Here is a 21,471-nt window from a genome sequence, read left to right on the forward strand (position 1 = left end):
TAGTTGTTGCCGGTGTCTGGTCCTCCCTGGCCCAAGCTGCACCAGGCTTCACCTCTGCGCCGCTGGTTTCCCGGCGGCCGCGCGTCAATCACGACGAGCCCGGAGTTGGGGGCGGAGCCACGGTCACCCGGCGCGAGCCGCGCAGCCTAGCAGCCCCTGCCGCGCCTCGGCCCCGTGTGGCGCGGCCCGGCCGGGACAGGCGCTGGAAGCGCGCCCTCTCCCCAACTTCTCGCTCTCGCCCTCCGAGTCCCTGGCCCAGAGAGTGGAAAGCGGACTGTTGTTCTCCTACAGCCGCATCCCTCCCCAACTTTGAACCCATTCTGGGAAGTGGAGAGTAGAGTGTCTTCCGCGCGCCGCGTCTACCCTACTTTCCCGCGGAGGGAGGGTGGGGTGGGGGAGGTTGATTAGAGAGAATAAAGTACTGTGTGTGCGTGTGTGTGTGGTGTGTGTGTGTGTGTGTGAGAGAGAGAGAGAGAGAGAAAGAGCGGGGAGGAGGGCGGGTGGGAGGGCTCTTTTTTTTTTTGGCCCCCTTTCCATTTTCCCTGCTTCACTGTAAGCTTTCGAGCAACAGAAACTAGGCTAAGATTGCAGACTGCAGAGACTCCAAGCGGAGTCGGAGAAATTTGGCCTCGTTTTAATAGGGCTGAGGAATGAACTCGGGAGGTCAATAAAGCCCTCCAAAAATGATGAATGATTGAGCACCTGTGATGATGATAGTGATTACCAGAGCAATTAAACAGTTTGATTAAATGAGCCATCATAACAATGATGTCTGCGGGAAATCGGCCCTCACATATAAAGAAAGATAGTGCGAAGGGGCTGGCAGAGGCGCGGATAGCGCGACGCCAGGGAGAGGGGCTGCGGGCCGCGAGGTTTCTGTCCAGTGGCCCGAGCAGGGACGGCCGGACTCACGGAGCTTCAGGGAGGAGAGTGTAGCCCCGGTTTTCAGCCACTCTTTTTGCCCGGCTTCAAGCCTGCTAGAGCCGACGGGTAGGAAATCTGAAGGTTGGGGGGAGGGTACTTCCTCCACGTACTCTTTTTTTTTTCCCTAGAAGAACTACAAGATTAAAAGTATCCTTCTTATTTGTTGCTGAGTTGCTCGTCGACATTAAAGAGAAGGTGAGTAAAAAAGAAAAGAAGATGAAAGAGAAAAGAAAAAGTTGGTCTCCAGAATTTTATTTCAATCGACAGTTAGGCGAATTCAGTTTAGCCGGGACCGGGAGGTTTGAGAGGGCGGCGGGGTGTGGAGGGGAAAAAACCACAGTCTGCTCTCGCCGCGGAGCGTTTTCGACTTTGCAAAGCTGTTGATGTTGGTGGGTCCAAGTTCCCGGTGCAGCGCCGCTGGCTGAGAAGTTTGTACTGTTTTTACTCTTCTCATTATTCTTAAATTCAGTTTAGGAATTTAAGTTTATCGTCGCCAATAGGATTATTGTTGTTTCAAATGTCTTGTTCAATAAGTGCCAGTTACGTTTCTTTTTAAAGGAGACCCCTCAGTGTCCTTGATAAACCTTTTTTGTAAAGATCAACGTCACGCGGAACTTCTGCCTTGCAGGGTTTAAACATTCAACATTGCTACCTTCTGTTTCTTTTTCTGTTTTTACAGTGATACTGTAAAGTGAGTTAGCATCTCTATAGCTTTCATTTAAAAAAACTTAAGTCGCATTTCTAGAAAAACGTTCCTTCCCTGGCAGTGTGAGTAAAAACAATTCAGACAGATTGATGATTTCTATATTTTTTCTTTCTTTCTTTTCTTTTTCTTTTCTTTTCTTTTTTCTGAGACGGAATCTCGCCGTGTCGCCCAGGCTGGAGTGCAGTGGCGCGATTTCGGCTCACTACAACCTCCGCCTCCCGGGTTCAAGCGATTCTCCTGCCTCAGCCTCTTGAGGAGCTGGGATTACAGGCGTGCGCCACCACGCCTGGCTAATTTTTTGTGTCTTTAGTAGAGACGGGGGGGTGGGGGTTCACCATGTTGGCCAGACTGGTCTCGAACTCTTGACCTCGTGTTCCACCCGCCTCGGCCTCTCAAAGTGCTCGAATTACAGGCGTGAGCCATCCCACCCGGCCGATTTCTATATTTTCAAACAATCGTAAGCTAATAATAAGTTGATTATCCAGTGATAATCTTGGGTTTTACAAAAAAAGAAAAGTTTAAACTTTCTTTTCATGTATCTTCATCAGATGCAGAAGGCATTTTTAACCTTAACGCCTTTCTCTCTCTCTTTTTCATATTCTTAACGTCTTTTGCATTTTATTGAATACATTAAAGCAAACAACAGGGACAATATGGTTAGGTGTAGGAGGGAGAGAGAAATATGACATTTTAAGATATTGTCAAAAAATCATATTTAACTTCAACGACTTTTAGTTTAAAAAGTGTGAGAGTGTTAAAAGTGCATTCCTACTGGAGGAAATCTGTCTTTTAAAAATTTGCCAGTTGTCTCAGGGGAGAACCCAGAATTTCTTTGAACGAAAGAGATCTTACTTACCTAGTTGCATGTCACTTATGAAACTGTTAGTTTAAAATAGAAGTCCTAGTGTAGTGGATTACACACGAGGAGATCAAGTTGGAGTCGATTCAAGGTATTGGTTCTTGGTCAGTCTGATGAATTCAAAGGACTGTTACCTTTCATCAGCGACTTGCTGGTGTTTTATTAATAGAGCTGAAAAAAGCTCATCTAACATTTAAGAATTTCCTGGTTTCCCCCATCCCCAATTTTCCAGTCCAATAGAAGCGATTCCAAAGGAGTAGAGTACCCGCACTTTCTGATTTCCATCCTGGTGGCATTTTGCTAATGCCCCATTGTCAGCGTTGGCACTCCCACCCAGGCTTCCAGGCTCATCTGCTCTCCCACATTTGGGGTGAAAGGAAAGTAGGTGGGGCAGGCCCGGGAGACAGGCACGAAATGGGGGTCGCAGGAGGTGGCACACACCTCCGTCAACAGTCAGCTCCTTCTGCCCAGGCTGGAAATGGTTTTAACAGGCGGTAAAATTTCATCTTGCGGTGTCAAATTGGGGTCATTTTGGGGTTAGAGTTCTCAGTGTCCGAGAGGAGCTGTCCAGCTGCGTGGGGACTCATTAACTGCAAAAGATCTGTTTCAGTAAAAACAATTCAAAGACAATCAGAAGGCTAAAGACCCTCTACAAATCGCATTTTACAAGTGCCCCAGAACAAATATGGATGGTGAAACCTATTTCTTCAGAATCCCAAATCAGCTACTTAGCTCTGGAGTGGGGGTGGGGGTACTGCATAAAAAAGAGGTGAAAAGGAGGGGACCAAGTGGGTGGGGACCAATGGCAGGGGGAATCGGGCCTCTCAAATTTAAGAGTCTGTTTTTAATCACCTCTTTCTTATTGAAGCAACCCCAAGACTTCTGAAAACTGCTACTTTTCTATTTTTCCTTTTCTTTTTTGAGCCAACATGGAATGCTATTATAGGTAACATTTAAGATTTAAAAGGAATAATTGAATTCCACTATAGTCCCTTAATTTGAAGGCCATTGGCTTTACGGGGGAGTGTTTAATTTGAACCAAGCATTTATGAACCCAGACTCTAAATGACTTTGCCCACACTCCTTAAGGAGCTTGTGTAGCTGTTTCTTTTTCTTTTTCTTGAAAGTTATAGAATCTCAGCACAGATAACTTCAAATTCCTCAGAACTGTGAAGTCCGAAGTGTTAATCTGTGTATTAAAATTGCCAGGTTTAAATCCTTTTTGTCTTCTTACAACAGTTAGAACAATTGACGTCTTGCTACAGAAGCAAATAAATCCAACCTTAATCTTATTTGTAACTTTATTTAATGTTTTAATTTGGAATATTTTGGATTAAGCAGATCTTTAAAAACTGTGTAAGGTTAATTTTTATTCCGGGAGGGAAGTTCTATTTACTGGTTTTGAAAAAAGGACATGAATTATTACTTTGATTTTCAAAAATTCCTTCAGGTAAAAGGAAAATTCAGGTTTAAAAAGAGAAACTAGATATGTGAAATGCCAGGGATTTTAGGATAAAACCAAGTCAATACTTAAAAGTAAAGTATCATTTGAAAGAAGTTTTATTTCTTGCATTACTGAACTGAGCAAGTAAAAGTGATCAAAAATATGTTATTCTCTCTCCATCTCTCTCTATCTCTGGACTCCACCTCTGTTACTAGGTCTTCTCTTTCCATCCCCAGCACTTCTCTTTAGGTTCTGAATGACACAGTGAATTTTTTTTTTTTTTTTTTTTTTTTTTTGTAGTCTAGTTATTTTCTCCAAGCTTCTCAGAGTATTTCTACATTGTTATTCAAGGAGTTTGATTTCAGCCCTGCAGAAACAGCCCTGAGCCCAGCATCCCTGGGACAAAGGCAGAAGGGGCTATCTTCTGCCCAAGACTTGCTGGCTGACAGTTGGAATTTTTGATATATATTTTATTTGGCGTTTCCAATAACGTGTTTGTCTCTCCTTCTCCACCCCTTGCGGCCATCTCTTACTTTTAAAACATCCCTTCTCCATATACATCGGCTTATCCCTGTGAACTGTTCTTGACCTTCACAGCAGTGTAGCCAGCAGCTCTCAAAGTTGGCCTAGAAATAATTCCACTGGCTTCCTTACCTGTTAACTTTACTCACTCTTCCTAGCTGGGATCAACAGAGGCAAGGGGACTTTTTTGTTTCCTTTTGTTGGTGGTGGTGGTGGTGGTGGTGGTGGTGGTGGTGGTGGTGGTGGTGGTTTTTTGGTCCTTTGGTCCTTTTCCCACTTAAGCTTTCTATAATAATTTTTTCTCTGCCTCCTCCCATTAATAACGTTTAAGCACCCCACAATTTATTTTTTAAATAAAATGGAGTAAAATTATTATAACTTTTTTCGCTTTTTCCCCTGTTCTTATTTCTCCCAATTTTAGCTGCTTCACCTTCGCACAGAAAGGATTTCAATAAATAGCCCTCTAGCGCTATCTGGCGGGGCTCCAAACACTGCGTGCGCTTGCTCTCACTGTTTCTTCCTCCTTCCCGCGCTCTCTTCTTTCCTCTCTTTCTTCCTCTCTCCTTCTTTTTCTTTCGTCTCTTCCGCTCGATTGTTTTTCTCTTTTTTCTGTCCTCCTGCGGCCTCTTGTCTAGTTCCTACCCCTACTTCCAGCGCAGGCGGCTTGGAAAGCCCCGGCCAGAGACTAGTAACCCTCGCAACTGGGAGATGCTCTGGCGACGGAGCTCTCTCTTCGGATCCCTCCTCCCGCTAACCCAACGCGGATCACACACATCCTTTGCCTTTGATTCGCACCTTAAAGTTGCTTAGCGTGCTGCTTAAGTCCCAGCGTCTCAGCTGGCGGTGGTTTGGAGGGGCTTAAAACTGCATTCGTGAAGTTTGGAGGAAAGAAATCAGACACTGGAATTCAGGGCTAGTGGAGCCCAGCTCAGTTTTAGATCAGAAGGCCGAGTCTCGGTGCGAGATTGAGGAAGGGTGTGGGCTTCACGGGGGCGGTGTGGGGCTGGGGGGAACAGCACGGCTCGGCGCCTAGCCTGCGAGAGGGAGTCGGTGTAGGGGGGCGAGCGGTCCCTCACCGCCTCCGCCCGATCCGTACTTCACAATGGACTGCTCGAGTTTGTATCCTAGGCCTGTCCAGGATTGTTTATTCCTTCACTTAATCAGCTTTATCTCTTTTCTTCCTCCCCCTGCCTCCACCAAATTTGGAGAGGAGTGGGAAAGAACTGGAAAACTCACAGGGCAAAGAGAGAAAACCAACAGTCAGACTGAGGAAGGAGGCACGCCTGGGATGCAATACCCAACAGTCTCCTCCCTCCTTTCCTGCAATTTGCAGGTCATTGTCTTTCTTATTTGTGGCTTTTTTTTTGTTGTTGTTCTTCAGTAGCCTGTAAACAATCAACACCGCGGAGGGAGGTCAGAGGGAGGTCAGAGGCGATGCGACTGTGGGGGAGATTCGACTCAGACTAGGTGCTTTAGATTTGGACCGGGCTGTATCCATACTTTATTAAAATTCTCATATGGGCGCGAGCTCGCTCTCTCTCTCTCTCTCTCTCTCTCTGACACACACACACACACACACACACACACACAGCCCGAGAGAAATTTCCAATCTTTGAGCAAATCTCTTCCATCTAGTCCTTGAAACAGAGGAAAGGACATGGGACCTGAAGGAGAGTTATGATTGAATTTTCTAAAATTTAGTTTTGACATTGCAAAGTAAAAGTGAGGACTGTATTCCCAATACAGACCCAGAAGGTGGCTATTTCTGGTGAGGGGACCCCAGCCTGTGGCGTCCATGATCAAGCAGACAAAGACCCCTTCCTAAATCTGAAGTCCCACCCCCACCCGTGGCAAAAATGGAATACAAGGGAGGGGAAGGATGGCACAATAGTGGGTTCTGTTTTCCAAGAACTGCCCCCCACCTCCAATGCGGAAGGAAAAAAGCACGATTCGGGTGTAATTAATTGGGGACTGTTATTAGGTCATCATTAGCCAAGGTACAAATAATTGCAGCACATTTTTACTTAAAATTGACCAGCCCCAGAGTGATAGATCGATTTGGAGTATAAAAATGATGTATCAAAACATCAATGTCGATTATTTGAAATATTGTAGTCGAATTTTTTTTATTGCTTCATCGGTTAAGTGTCTGAAAGTGCAGTGTTCAAACATATATTTATGTTGTCAATACTGTCAGAACTGTCAGTTTTACTATACCGGATTTGTACTATATTTCAAATATGCTCATTTACATAAAATGCCCACCCTAGGTTTCCCCCCCTACACCCACCCCATCTCTGGAAAATCCGTGTCAGTTTCTTCAAAGGATTCAGCAATCTTTGCCTAAGCTAAAGTGTGCACTACCTCTTTTACTCAATTTTCCACATCGGATTACATGTCTTTTTCACCATCTCTAACTTTCAAAGAGATCCTTCTTCCTTTCTCCCCAACTCTGCCTACTCTAACCTCTTCTTCAAAAGTACTGAAGCACTTAGAAAGCTTCGAATTTAAATATCCACATCCCAGCTCCAAATATACCATTGGAGTAAAAAAAGGGAAAGACCGGACTTGAGTGTACTTGGCCGCACTCGGGTAAACCAGGCTCCGCCAGGCAGACCTTCTCATACCGTCAGGGTCCATCACCAAATTACCTGGCAGATTGAAATCTTCCAGGGAAAATGAATTTGGAAATATAAACACCTTTTCTTTCTTTTTACTTAAAAGCCTCGATGGTAGAAAAAGAAATAATACTTATAAATGATCGGCACGTTTTAACTTTAAAAGCTTTTGAACTCAAGCGAAAGACACAAGTTGGAAACCGAATTGACAGTTTTAATTCTACCCATTTTCACCTGGCACATCAGATCAGAGGCAATCATTTATTTTATGGGGTGTGGAGGGGAAAGGCGAATAGAAAGCTAGAATCCACTGAAGTCCCTGTCCTAAAAATCTCAGAGAAATTAAACACTTACTGAAACACAAACATTCCATTGCTCCATACTCTCGGTCCAGATGAATTGAAACTTACAAATCCACATTCTCCCCAATTTTATGTTTTTTATTTATTTTTTTCAGAGTTTGACAGGAAAGATATCCAAGTCTGATAGGGAAGACAGGGCCACTTCTGCACGAGCTGTGAGGATGTGTTTTCATTTCCATAACACTGAGGCACTTTCTGTAAACCTTTTGATGTATTTAAATAAGTCTATTTGGACATTTAAAGAAGCTACACATACAAACATAGCTTGGCTTTTTGCCGTCAATCCCAGCATTAAAAAAAAATTCATAATCTGAGAAGTTTTTCATCCCCATCCTCTCAAATAAATAAATAAATAAAAGTGCAAACCAAAGAAAGTTTCCAGGTGCATCTGTACGTCTTCATGTGCGAGTTTATAAACAACTTCCAGTCGGTACTTGGGTGTTACCTCCCTCCTGCCACACACCCCAAGGCAGAGGCATTGAGGGATCGCCCCCAGAGAGCTGTGTTTACTTAGCTTTTTTTAAAAAAAAATCTCGCCACCATGTATGACAAGTGTTACTTCAAGAAATTCATCAGCCTTCTACAGATACTTCCAGTTTTCCTGTAATGATCTGCAGAAGAGAACTGCCATCACTTTCTCACATCCCAAGGTGTTACAGGAACTCAGAGAGAGGGGAGAGTGGCTGAAACGCTTAATTACTGGAGGCGAAGGAGGGGCGCGTGGGGGACCGAAGGAGAGGGGAGTGAAGAAGGAAGGTCCTTTACCAGGCTTATACCTGGAGAAAGCTTTGAGTCGCTTCCCTGCGAATATTTGGAAAAGGTATGGTTGCTTTTTTTTAAAATGCCTTTAGGGCAAAGTGATACCCTTGTGTAATAATTAACTCAGACAATAAAAATAATTGGAAAATCAGTTGGAATTTCTGAGTTTTTAATTACGTTTAATTTCGTACTAAGCCGTAAAATTACGAATGCCCCTCAATTAAACACTCTTCTCTTGTAAAGCGTTTAACAACAATTATTCCTTAATCAGTCTGAATGTGAGTCACAAATGGTGCTTTTCCACATCAAAGAGACGTCCTTCCACGTTACCTTTTAGTCATAAGTAAGAGGATTAATTCCTATAATTAGAGGGATAAATATGTGCATAAATATATCTCTCACCCTCTCCTTAAAAAACAAAACAAAACACTTTCCCTCTGTGTGATACGTGGCCGGCTATGGTAGGATAAGTGCTTTTAATTGTCTGTGTCTGCCCGGCATCCCTTTGCTTACGGGTGACTGGAACGGAGGAGACGCCGCGCGAAGCTCAGGGCCCCAGAGGGACACATGCACAGAGACGCACCCACGGGTCAGGCAGGAGGCGCAGAGTTCGGGGGCCGGGACTCCACCAATTCCAGTGCGATCTTCCCCAGACAATATTAACCCACCTCCCACCTTGCCCCTGCCCAGCGCAGCAAGAGAGTTATCTCCCACTCTGTCCGCTTGTCCAGAAGAGCGGGGTCCCTGCCCTAAGCTCCAGCTCCAGGTTGACTCTTCAGGCTACAAATAAAAATTGAGCGTGACCTTTTAAAACTCCTGTGTGAATATCTCATTTACCTAATGACTTTATGTCACCTAGGAAGAAGGTCAATTTCCTCTTAACCTTTTCCCCGCTGCTGCAGTAAGCATTCTTCCCTAATCAATGGTAGCTGGAATAATCAATTCCCATTTTATGATCGCTGACAAACTCAATCTCGGGGTGGGGTGTGAGAGCGCTGGGGGAGCTGGCTCGGGCCAGGACGGAGGTCTCTCTGCGTACGCCCAGCTCCGCCCGGCGCCAGGGGAAGCCGCTCTCTCTTCCGTCGAGTTCTGAGACCTTGGCAAACTTCCCTCCCCCAACCGCCGGCGTGACTTCTGAGTTGTCACTAATCCGAACCTGATATTCACCAGAGCTCCTTCGGTCACCAACAACGCTCCCCGCTGCTGCTGCGGCCTCCCTCCAGCCCGCCCTCCTCGCCGTGTTTTCATTTCAAAGTCGGCGGGCAGGGATTGCCCCGACCCAGTGTGTGCGTGCGTGTGTGTGTGTGTGTGTGTGTGTGTGTGTGTGTGCGTGCGTGGTTTCATTTACATTTTAAAAATCATTGTTGCCTTCTTCAGCGTGGATCTCAGCACTTTCCCTGTGTCTCAGACCGACTAACTTTGCATAAACAAAACAACAACCGACCCTCATAGTGGGTGAAATCCTGCGGGGAAATGAAGGCAACCTGATGGAGTTCGATTTCTCTCTCTCTCTCTCTCTCTCTCTCTCTCTCTCTCTCTCTCTCTCTGTCTCTTCCCCACCTTTCTTCCTCTTCTCTTACCTTCTTCCTCCACTCCCCCCTCCACCCCAAATTCAGCTATCCTAAAGTTTATCAGATATCACTTCCTCCCCTTTTTAAATTCTTCAGACCTGCCTCAGTCTGGGGAAATTACTGGGCAAATTACTAGATCAGAGCTATTTTGAAAGCTAATTTGGGGTAAACTCACTGTTCCTTATCTTTGCAGGGTTTAAATATGAGCCGCTCTCTGGTTCTAATCTCTCATAAAGTAGAAATTGACTTTTACACATGCAGGCCCTATTTAAAGGAGGGGGGGTCTCAACACTGGTTCACCACGGGTCCCTGGAAACTTTTCCCCCTTATTCCACCCTAATCCCGTTTTCACTCACTACCAAGACACTGAAGCCGCTGATGATTAAAGCAATCTCAAAAGTCTTGCTTAGCTAGGGTTCAATGGCAGGAAAATCATTTCCTCAAAAAAAGAAGTTCTGTAGCCAGGTTTTTGAAGATTTCCTAGGAAGAGTCAATCTCTCAATACTGTATTGCCCAGTTAGTTAAAAGGGAACCCCAAACTGAACTTTCTCTCCTGAGAGTGCTCTCTCAGGCCTGCCTTGCCTATGGGGATAATATTTAAAAAGGTAATCAAACCGTTCCTTTTCTTCATTCACAGATCCTCACTACTTGTAGGCAGACATTCTGCTAAAATCGGAAAGTTTTCCAATTAATCAAAAACAAACATATAACTCTTCCACTTTTTATCCTTCACTCTGGTGTAAAAAACAAACAAACAAAAAGGGCCTTTGAGTTCGAGGTGAGGGATATCTGGGCCACATTACTCATTGTACACCCATGAAAGCCTCCTACATCCTGTTGGTAATGAAGATGGCAAATCATGGCACTTGCCTGAAACTTTCAGGTTCCATTCTTGCGTTGGGCCTGAAGGTGCTGGAGTGTGAAAGGCAGTGAGAACATGCCAGGTTCAGGACCTGACCTGCAACAGGAGCACTGAGTTCTCAGTATTGTCATTTTCCTCTTTCTTCATACCAGGAAGTACTTTTGCAACTCACACTGAGTTAGATTCGAGATTCAAATGGGTGTCGAAGGTTGGTCCAGCCCTGAGTCACAGTTTATAACACCCTGGCTTTCAGAAGATTTGCTTCATATTCCCAACAAGTGAGTTGCAGACCATCTTAGACTACAACCTGTTTGTAGGCCGAAAAGTGCTTGTACAGGAACAGTTTCCCATTACCAAGAGTACTGAGTGGGTTTTTTATCTCTATTTGACAGAGGAGCAGACAGATTGGGGATGGGCCCCTTGACCTCAGATAATTACTTCAGTCATCCCTCTTCAGCAAATTTAATTCTCACACAAAGAGTAATTAACAACCTCTGACTAGTCACTCTATGAGAATTTCCTTCCCTTTTCTTAGCTTAAGGACCCTCACAGGAATATTGAAGAATATGTTTAATAGTAGTTTTTAGTTTCACTGCATTTAAACATTTTTGCATTCTGCTCACTTCTTCCATAGTCTACTGGAACACGTTTAACAGAGTCTTGGGCTGTATTCTAACTCCAGCACGTGAAATTGGAAAATCCAGTCATCAATCGACTGCCCTCCCTATTCCCCACCCTGACCCCAAGCAAAGCTATTCACTAGACAACTCTTTGTCAATGGAAAATTCCTTAAGTTTGCTTAATGAGGAGAGCATGTCACAAGAAAGAAAAAATTTTAATAGTAAAAAATGCCATTCTCTCCTTCTGACTGCCTAACAACTTTGTCTCTACGAGTGTCTCGTTCAGGGTTACAAATCAAAATTACATGTCAGGATACAAGCCACAGTATTGGAACAGGAAGAATGAGCACACAGACCACTAGCTTTTCAACGGCAACTGAGGTCTCTGCAAGGCTCATGTCCTAAATGGAGAGACATCTTATTCAAACATCTCTAAGGGAGAGGGTTGAATCAGATCACTTCTGAGGCTGTTTTTAACCCTAGAAACACAAAAAGGGACTCCAAGGTCTAAAAAGCCATCAGGAGCTCAGGCTCTGGAGTCTGACAGGAAGGGGCTGAATACTAGATCCGGCCTGTGCTGATTGTGAACTCTTAGTAGTCACCTGACCCCTCTAAACCCCAGTAACCTCATGCATAAAATCCGCATAACAATAGTTGATATTACTGGACACATTTGTCAGCCTCTTCAGGTCCACTATTTACTTTCCTCCTCCTGATTTTTGCCCCAAAGGCTGGTATAGATGGTTTTAGAATGGCCCTTGTTTCCTCTTGGGCTTGCCTAGATTGGGTAGAGCCAGGTCTGGATGCTGATTCCCAGGGTCCCTGAGGGCTGGCTGCATTCCAGCCACAGCTCAAGCAGTCCTCTTCCCACAGTTCTGTTTCTAGATTTAGGTAACCATGTCCTTCTCCAGTACTAGCCTTGGGGCACTGCACTGTCCCTCGTGGTTTCCTAACACCCTGCTCACACCTTTTTAATAAAGTTCCTTTATTAAGCTCTCCTCAAATTACCCAATTTGATGTGTACCATCTGTTTCCTGCTGGACCTTGACTGATACACCTTATAAACGTGTTTAGAGGATTAAAATTAAATGAGATAATGCACAGAAAGCACAGAGTGCAGTTCTTTGCATATAGTAAAAGCTTAATAAATAGGGCTTTTAGTTATTTTTACAATTATCATCTTGTGCAACCCTTTCATTTTATATAGGAGAAAATGGAAACACAGAACTGTTAGGAGAAGCATTCGAAGTCTAATTAACTGAAGATAGTAACAATCCTGGGACCAAATCCCTGAACTGCCTGCTTGAAGTTCATTGTTCTTCCCTCTGCATCTTGTTGAGCAAAACAGATGAGAAAGGAGGGAACTCTTATTTTCATAGATGTTGGAAAAGGGGTTAGATGAGCTAGAGGCAGAGGTGTAGGAGGTAATAAGCGTCTTTCCATGTATCATTGGGTTTGTCCCTGCTAAATTGCTGCTGAAATAAAGAATGCCATTGCAATTTAGAATCCAGTGATTTCACTAACAATAAAATGGGTATGTAACAGGGGGCACACTGTATGCTTGACAGGTTAAAAACAAATTTATAAACATCTAATTGGAAGTTTTACCAGGAGGCATAATAATGTTTTAAGACTATAGAGGGTACACTGAAATTAATTTTTTAATAAAGGCTGATTTTTGGATTAGCAGTGTAGATTGAGTATCTTTAAAATATAATACTGTGCTGTGAACTCCTAAGAGAACCAGAACACTGAATCCTGAGCCACAGATGTTCTATAATGTAATAGAATTAATAACTGGGAGAAAACATTCAATCACTAATTCCTACATCCATTCAGTCGTTCAAATAGATATTTGTTGAGCTTGCAATATTCTCTAGGTGCTCTTATGAGTGCTGACATATAAAGATTAATTAAATATATTCTCAGCTTCAATTGGGTTTTAGAGGAAAACAGAGGCAGGTGTATAAAAAGATTTTGGTATGAATAAAAGTAGAAACATGCCTAGGCTACTATGGGAGCCTTAAAGAGAGTGAGTGGGGTATGGGGAACTGAGAGTAGAAGAAGCTTTCTTAGGTCAGAACTAAGTCTTAGCAAGAGTCATGTGTTTCAATTCAATTACATTTTAGCCTTCTATATTCTTGCAAATTATCAATGATACTAATGAATTAAGATTTAGCTTTCATTAGTATTTACATTAGTAATAAAACCAAAAAAGCACATACAATATTGCATGACTTTTTATATAGGAGGTTGGCTGAGGTATACGTGGAAACAGAAACATTTAAATAAATTTTCCACTGGTGACGAGAGTGTATGATATGAAAAGTAGAATAAACTTTAAAGGTGGTATCATACAGAGACTCGCTTGAAAAATACCATCTTCAGAGATTTCATTAATGTACTTTACCAATTATGTCTTATTTATATAACGAGTTGGACCAGGCTTATTTGAGATATATAGTTTGAAAAATAAGTCGGAATATATTTGTGGAGAAGAAACATAAAGTAGGGCCATTTGTTTTAGGACCTAGGATGCATTCATATACAATTGAACATACTAATAAATAGAACACAATTTGCACTGGTTATTTGTTTTACATGGTCTTTACAAAATTGGTTATTTCTCTCTCAATGTTAATTGAGACCTAAGTATAATTTACTTTAACATGGTAATGCTGCTAAATATTTGTGGATCTTTGTTGAAGTTCAAACTATAAAGTTATATTATCATGGCTAATTCAGGTTGCTCTTGTCCACTTACCCTGATCATCTCCACTTGGTCCACTGTTTTCTTGTCTACCTCACATCCCAAAATCCATTCCCACTCACATTGTGCGTATGTGTGTGTGCACGTATGTGTGTGTGCATGCACACATATATATCCATTTTAGCCACCCACATCTATGGCTACAATGTGGAACTGAAAATTACTTTCAACATCTCAAATGTAGAGATTGCTTTTTTTTAAAAAAAATCCACTATATTAGCTTCTATTAAATATAAATGATTCTGTCTTCCCTGTGGCCCTTATTGTGTTTTCTGGGTTCCTGATTTTTTTTTGCCAATTCATTAGTCATATCCTGATTTTTTTTTTTTTTTTTTTGAGAGGTAGTCTTCCTCAGTCACCCAGGCTGGAATGCAGTGGCACGATCTAGGCTCACTGCAAGCTCCGCCTCCCAGGTTCACACCATTTTCCTGCCTCAGCCTCCTGAGTAGCTGGGACTACAGGTGCTCGCCACTACGCCCGGCTAAATTTTTGTATTTTTTTTGGAGACAGAGTCTCGCTCTGTCACCCAGACTGGAGTGCAGTGGTGCGATCTCGGCTCACTGCAAGGTCCGCCTCCTGGGTTCACGCCATTCTCCTGCCTCAGCCTCCCGAGTAGCTGGGACTACAGATACCCGCCACCACGCCTGGCTAGTTTTTTTTTTTTTTTTTGTATTTTTTAGTAGAGACAGGGTTTCACCATGTTAGCCAGGATGGTCTCGATCTCCTGACCTCGTGATCCACCCACCTTGGCCTCCCAAAGTGCTGGGATTACAGGCGTGAACCACCGCGCCTGGCCCATATCCTGATTTTCTTGATCTTCAACCCAGTTTAATACATGTATTAAACTGTAAACTAATGCAATTAATAAACATATCTTTTAGTTTGCTTTCCTGTTTTAAAAGTAGTACATATTTACTAAAGACAATGTAGCAATGCAGAAAAGATAAAAGGAAAAAATAACCAATGAGCAAAGTATCCAAACACAATTGCTGCCAAAATTTTAGTGTATTTTGTATATTTTTTTCTCTGCATAATTTCTTGTATGTAGTTGTAATTGTACTTTGCATACAATTTGCATCCTACTTAAGTATTCAAATTCCGTTTGACTCTATTTAAATAAATGTCATCAATTAAGTAAAATGGTTTACTTTTTCATTCCACTGTTACTGGGTGCTAAGTTTATTTATACATAGTTTTCATTTTTATATGTAATTCTGTAATGAGCATCTTTGGATATGAAAGTTTTTCCGAACTCAGGATGATTTTCTTAGAATGGATCCCTGAAAATAGACCAGAGGATGTGAACATATTTAAGTGTGCATACCAAGGCCTCTCTCACTTTTGAACTTTTTGTCATGACGAAAGTTCCTTCCTTTTCATTTTTTGGCTTTCTTCCCCTAGGGTAACTATAATTCTGAATTTTTGGTTAATAGTTTTGCTATGTGTGCATTCCTGAACTATATATATTTAATATAAATTATATGTAATACAGTGATATTGTATATATTATTAATATATCAACCTCTTTCTATATACACATAGTCATGACAATCTCCATATTAATCCTCAGTCATTTTTGGTTCCTCTGGCTGATCCATTTTTGAGGGAAGAAGTCCTGAGTGTGTGCAGTTCACACCTATGCTCTAAATTCAGTTGTCCTCCTGAAACAATCCATTTTCTGTGGAGACTCATTTCTTTGACAATAACTCATTCTCTTCTCCCCTGCTCTCCCACTGTCCCTCTCTCTATCCATACTTTTCCTTTCCTTTCCTCCTTTCTCTACGACACACTCAGTAGCCCCTAATTACTCTCATTCCTCTTGTTCTCAGATGACTTCTCTTCTTGCTCTACTGAAACAAAGGATTTCTGATATGAGCTTTTTCTTTTCTTTTCTTTTCTTTTCTTTTTGAGACGGAGTCTCGCTCTGTCGCCCAGGCTGGAGTGCAGTGGCGCTATCTCGGCTCACTACAAGCTCCGCCTCCCGGGTTTACGTCATTCTCCTGCCTCAGCCTCCCGAGTAGCTGGGACCACAGGCGCCGCCACCAAGCCCGGCTAATTTTTTGTATTTTTTTAGTAGAGACGGGGTTTCACCGTGTTAGCCAGGATGGTCTCGATCTCCGGACCTCGTGATCCGCCCACCTCAGCCGCCCAAAGTGTTGGGATTACAGGCATGAGCCACCACGCCCGGCCCGATATGAGCTTTTTCTAATTTTCTTTTATTTCCATCTGTTATTTCCCATCCTCTTAGTCATAACATTACTCTGATTTAATGCGGTGGCTCAAGCCTGTAATCCCAGCACTTTGGGAGGCCGAGACGGGCGGATCACGAGGTCAGGAGATCGAGACCATCCTGGCTAACACGGTGAAACCCCGTCTCTAATAAAAAATACAAAAAAAAACTAGCCGGGCGAGGTGGCGGGCGCCTGTAGTCCCAGCTACTCGGGAGGCTGAGGCAGGAGAATGGCGTGAACCCGGGAGACGGAGCTTGCAGTGAGCCGAGATCTGGCCATTGCACTCCAGCCTGGGTGACACAGCAAGACTCCGTCTCAAAAAAAAAAAAAAAAAAAAAAAAAAAAAAAAAAAAAAAAAAGATCACTTATTATTTTCTTACTTTTATTTTTCGTAAAATATGTGTTACATTCAAAAGCATATATATAACCTACTTAAATGTTACAATGCTTAAGAATAAAAGAAACGTTTATAAACTAGCCACCAAATTTAAGCAGGGAAACATTGCCTGTACTTATGTGTTCCTTCCTTTTCATTTTTTGGCTATCCCCCCGAGGGTAATTACCATCCTGAATTTTTTGTTAATAGTTTCTCTATGTGTGCATTCGTGAACTATAGGTACTTAATATAAATTATATATAATAAAATGATATTGTGTATATTATTAATATATTAACCTTTCTCTATATATACATCTATATTTGTATTGTATGTATACATATTCCTAAACAATATATTGCTTCATCTTGCTTTTTTTTTGTAAAAATAGTATTACACTCAAGGCACTTTTTCTGGGTTCCTTTTTTCATTCAATGTTGCATTTTTAAAATTCATTTTTTGTGTGTTTTGTGATAATTCATTCTTTTTCTTTTACATGTCTGCTTGATTTTCCATCCTGTAATTATAATACGATTTATTTGTCTTTACCTCCTGGGTTGTTGTCATTTTTGTTGTTACTAAAAAGAGTTCTGCAATAAGCATTCTGGTATGTATCTCTTAATGCTCCTGTACAAAGATTTTTCTAGATTTAGAGTATCAATATAAGAGTACATTTTCCAATTTTTTGGCATTCAAATGCTCAACTTTCCAAGATAATGTGAATTATTTTCCGGAGTGATTGCACTAACTTACACTCTTGCTAGTAGTACAGAAGACATCCTGTTGATCTACAACCCCTTCTCTTAACACTTGGTAATGTTTGACTTCTTTTTCTTTTTGCCACGCCAATCTGGTGAGCGTAAAAAGGTATCTCAGTGCGGCTTTTAACGTGTATTTTCTAAATCACTAATAAGGCTGAGCATCTTATATGCTTTTTCTTTATTTATATTTCCTCTTTTGTGAAATACCTGTTTATTATATATTTCTCCCATTTTTATACTGAGTTTTTAAATTATTTTATGAATTCCATATTGCAAATATCTTATTCCAATTTGTGGCTTTTAATTTTATTTGATGTGTTTTAATACATGGGAGTTTTAAATTTTATTGTAATTTAATTTATCAATATTTTCTTTTATGACTTATGCTTTTTGTGTCTTGCATAAAAATTATTTTGCAGTCTAAACTTAAAAAATGTTCTATAAAATTTATTAACAAATTTGATTGTCTTTTCTTTTATACTTAACTCTTTACCAACAGGGAATTGAATTTTGTGTGTAGAAGTGAGGTAAGAATCCCTTTTATTTCACTGTATGGATAACCAGTGTACCAATTCCACCAACTCCATTGCTTTCCAAGTATCTTCAGCCTACCTGTCTCATATATTAATTTATCTACAAATTCTTTGGGCCTTCGATGTAGGTATTAGATAATAATATAGTCTACAGAAAATGACAGTTTTATTTATTTATTTATCCTGTTACTTTATTTCTTTCTTTTTACTTTTTTTTTTAAATTTATTTTTGTTTTGAGACAGACTCTTGCTGTGTCACTGAGACTGGAGTGCAGTGGCACAATTTCTACTCACTCTAGTCTCGACCTCGTGGGCTCAAGTAATCCTCCCACCTCATCATCCTGAGTAGCTGGGACTACAGGTGCATGCCACCATGCCCAACTAATTTGTTTATTTTTTGTAGAGCTGAGATTTCACCATATTGTCCAGGCTGGTCTGGAACTCCTGAGCTCAAGCGATCCACCCACCCTGGCCTCCCAAAGTGCTGAGATTACAGGTTTGAGCCACTGTGCCTGGCCCTCCTTTTCATTTCTCCTTTCTTTCTTCCTTCCCCCGCCCCCTCCTTTTTTTCTCTTTCTTTTTTTGGGAGTAGGGTGTGGTCTTTTTGCTCTATCTGGGACCAGATCTCCAGGACAATATTGAACCAAAGCATTCCTAAATAGTGGACATCCTTATCTTATTATTAATTTGAAATTGTCGTTTATAGCCTTTCTCCATTAAGAAAGTTATTTACTGCAGTTAATTGATGATAATCTGTATCAGATTAAGGAAGCTGTTTGCCCCCCATGCCTAGTTCACCAAGAACTGAAAAAATTTAGTGTTAAGTTTTGTTAAATGCTTTTTCTATGTGTAATAAATTTTTTTTTTCTCCTTTACTCTGTTACTGTGAGTTACTTTATAGTCTTTTTAATATTAAACTGTTCTTGTGGTTTTGGCTACACTGAAGTTTATTATACTACACAGCCAGGTTTAGGTTAATAATATCTGCTTAAGATATTTAAATTTCTATTGATGTGAGATAATGAACAGTCATTTTTCCTTTTTCTTTAAATTAAAAAAAAAATCTTCTTTGCCTAATATTGGTAACATTGATTTTTATTCTCTAGATAACTTAATGTGTGATTGAAATTATGTTTCTTAAAAATTAGGTAAAGTTGACTTTTAAAATAATATTGACCTTCTTTTACAAAAAAAGATTCTTAACTACAGTTTCAATTTATTTAATTGAATAATTAATATTCAATTAATTGGTCTCGGACTCCTGAGCTCAAGTGATCCACCCACCTTGGCTTCCCAAAGTGCTGGGATTCCAGGCGTGAGCCACCGTGCCCATACAGTGTCACTGAAGTTTTTAAACTTGTTGCATACTGGTAGGCAATAAATTTAAATTAGATTCTGCTGTGTGTGTGTGTGTGTGTGTGTTTTTTCCCCCACACTTCCTTTTTTTTTTTTTTTTTTGAGACGGAGTCTCGCTCTGTCGCCCAGGCTGGAGTGCAGTGGCCGGATCTCAGCTCACTGCAAGCTCCGCCTCCGGGGTTCACGCCATTCTCCTGCCTCAGCCTCCCGAGTAGCTGGGACTACAGGCGCCCGCCACCACGCCCGGCTAGTTTTTTGTATTTTTTAGTAGAGACGGGGTTTCACCGTGTTAGCCAGGATGGTCTCGATCTCCTGACCTCGTGATCCACCCGTCTCGGCCTCCCAAAGTGCTGGGATTACAGGCTTGAGCCACCGCGCCCGGCCTCCCCCACACTTCCTAAGTTGAATCCTTAGGTGGCTCTAACAAATACTAGAAGAGAGAAGATGTCATGGAAAGGATACTTGGATACAATCTTATTTGCCCCTTTCCTGTTGATCAATAATCCCAGGGATTCTAGATGTTTTTTCACTTATGATTGATTTGCAGCTAATTTTGAAATATTTCTGAAAATGAAGTCTAATGAAATCTCTTTAAGGATCCGATTTCAACTGTGAATTAAACAAAAACTTTTAAGTTAGAGCTACCCATCGACTGTGAGGAAGTCAGAATTTTTACTTTGAATCACTTGATTTCTAAATACCAGTTATTATTGTTTTTTACTCTGTGTTTCGGTGTGTGTGAGAGATTATTTAGTGACTATGATTTATGAAATTCACATATATGAGTAAGACTGACAGAGTTTGGATTCATGAAAAGTATGTGTTTTATGCCATTTGAAAGATATGCTCTTTTTGGTACTGGTAGCAGCATTTAGAAATATATGACCAATATAATTATTTTCACTTTAGAGGTAGAAAAATTAAGCCATTAAAAATAATTTTTAAGGTACCACTAAAATTGAGGTAGGAATCTGAAAAAATTTACTGATGTGGTTCTAGATTTTTGAAAATCTTCTATAAAAAATCTATAGATTTATACCTAGCCACGGTGTCTCCATTGTTGGTTTCAAGTATTGATATTTGTTGGACTGCAGGTTGGATAGAGGGGCTCCTCCTTCAGTGGGCTGTGAATGTCCTCCATGCAATAAGTGCAAGACCACAGCCACAATGGCCCTCAACAACAGTTGATCAAGTCTCAGTATAGGAGGACCAATAAGGAAACCACATATTTTTGCTACTTCTATTCCAATTTTCAGAAACACCAAAAAGGACATATTTTTACATGCTGTAAAGAAATCTTCAGCAAATAGGTAGTGAGTTGACCTTCCATATCTTAAAATACATAGTTTTTAAAAATAACCATAAAGCTGAGATATGATATAGTTAGATTCTCACGAAAATAAGTTAAGCAACAAAGGGCCACCCCACAGGTTAAATTTAGCAATTTATTTACCCATACATCTTTTAAGAGTCACTTTGCCTGAGAGGCACAGTGGTGTCGTGGCAGTGATGCTGTCTAGGGAGTCAGATGACTTGCTTCCAAGCAGTGTGACCCTAGGCATGTCTCTGGCATTATCTGTGGCTGGTTCTTTAGATAATATCTAAAGATGTCTCCAGATCTGTGGTTCTATATATTTTAGGGCAATATATAATTACCTGGCTTCTTTTCTCACTGCTTATTCAAAGGAACACTAGAACTACAATCCTGAGAGCTCCTATTAAGATTAAATCAAGGATAGCTGGAGGCAGATGGGGTGGGAAGGGGGGTAGAGAAAGACCAAACTGATTTGGGACCATGAAAAGTGCATTCTTAGATTTTTAGCCAAGAATTGCTTCTTTTGATCATACAACCTATTATTCAGGTTCCTAAGAGATAAAGCAAACTAGATTTGTCCTTATATAGATACAAAAATGAAGCTTAAGGACACCAGCTTATTTTTAGTTTATGTATATCGAATTAAACTGGCCAGCTAGAAATAGGAACAAAAAATCGTAAACCAAATCATAAAATAAGTTTTACTTAGATTTATGCCATTGGATTAGATGCATGTGTTGCCATTCTACTTTAGGTTGTGATTTTCCAGGAGGTGAAGAATGTAAAATTCAGAGTACATTTTGAGCACTAACATTCTGTAACCTGTGGATCTGAAATGAGGTTACAAAAGCAAGACAGGGGTGGCACCCTTGCTTTGAATTT

General features: G+C 41.2%; 1 long non-coding RNA gene across 1 annotated transcript in view; it reads left to right on the forward strand.

Annotated features, from left to right (window-relative positions):
* Positions 1-21,471, forward strand: part of LOC126959460 (uncharacterized) — a 36,892-nt gene that overhangs the window by 964 nt on the left and 14,457 nt on the right. The gene's annotated exons all lie outside the window — the stretch shown is intronic.

The sequence above is a fragment of the Macaca thibetana genome, chromosome 7, assembly GCF_024542745.1.
Source record: "Macaca thibetana thibetana isolate TM-01 chromosome 7, ASM2454274v1, whole genome shotgun sequence".
Classification (NCBI taxonomy): domain Eukaryota; kingdom Metazoa; phylum Chordata; class Mammalia; order Primates; family Cercopithecidae; genus Macaca; species Macaca thibetana.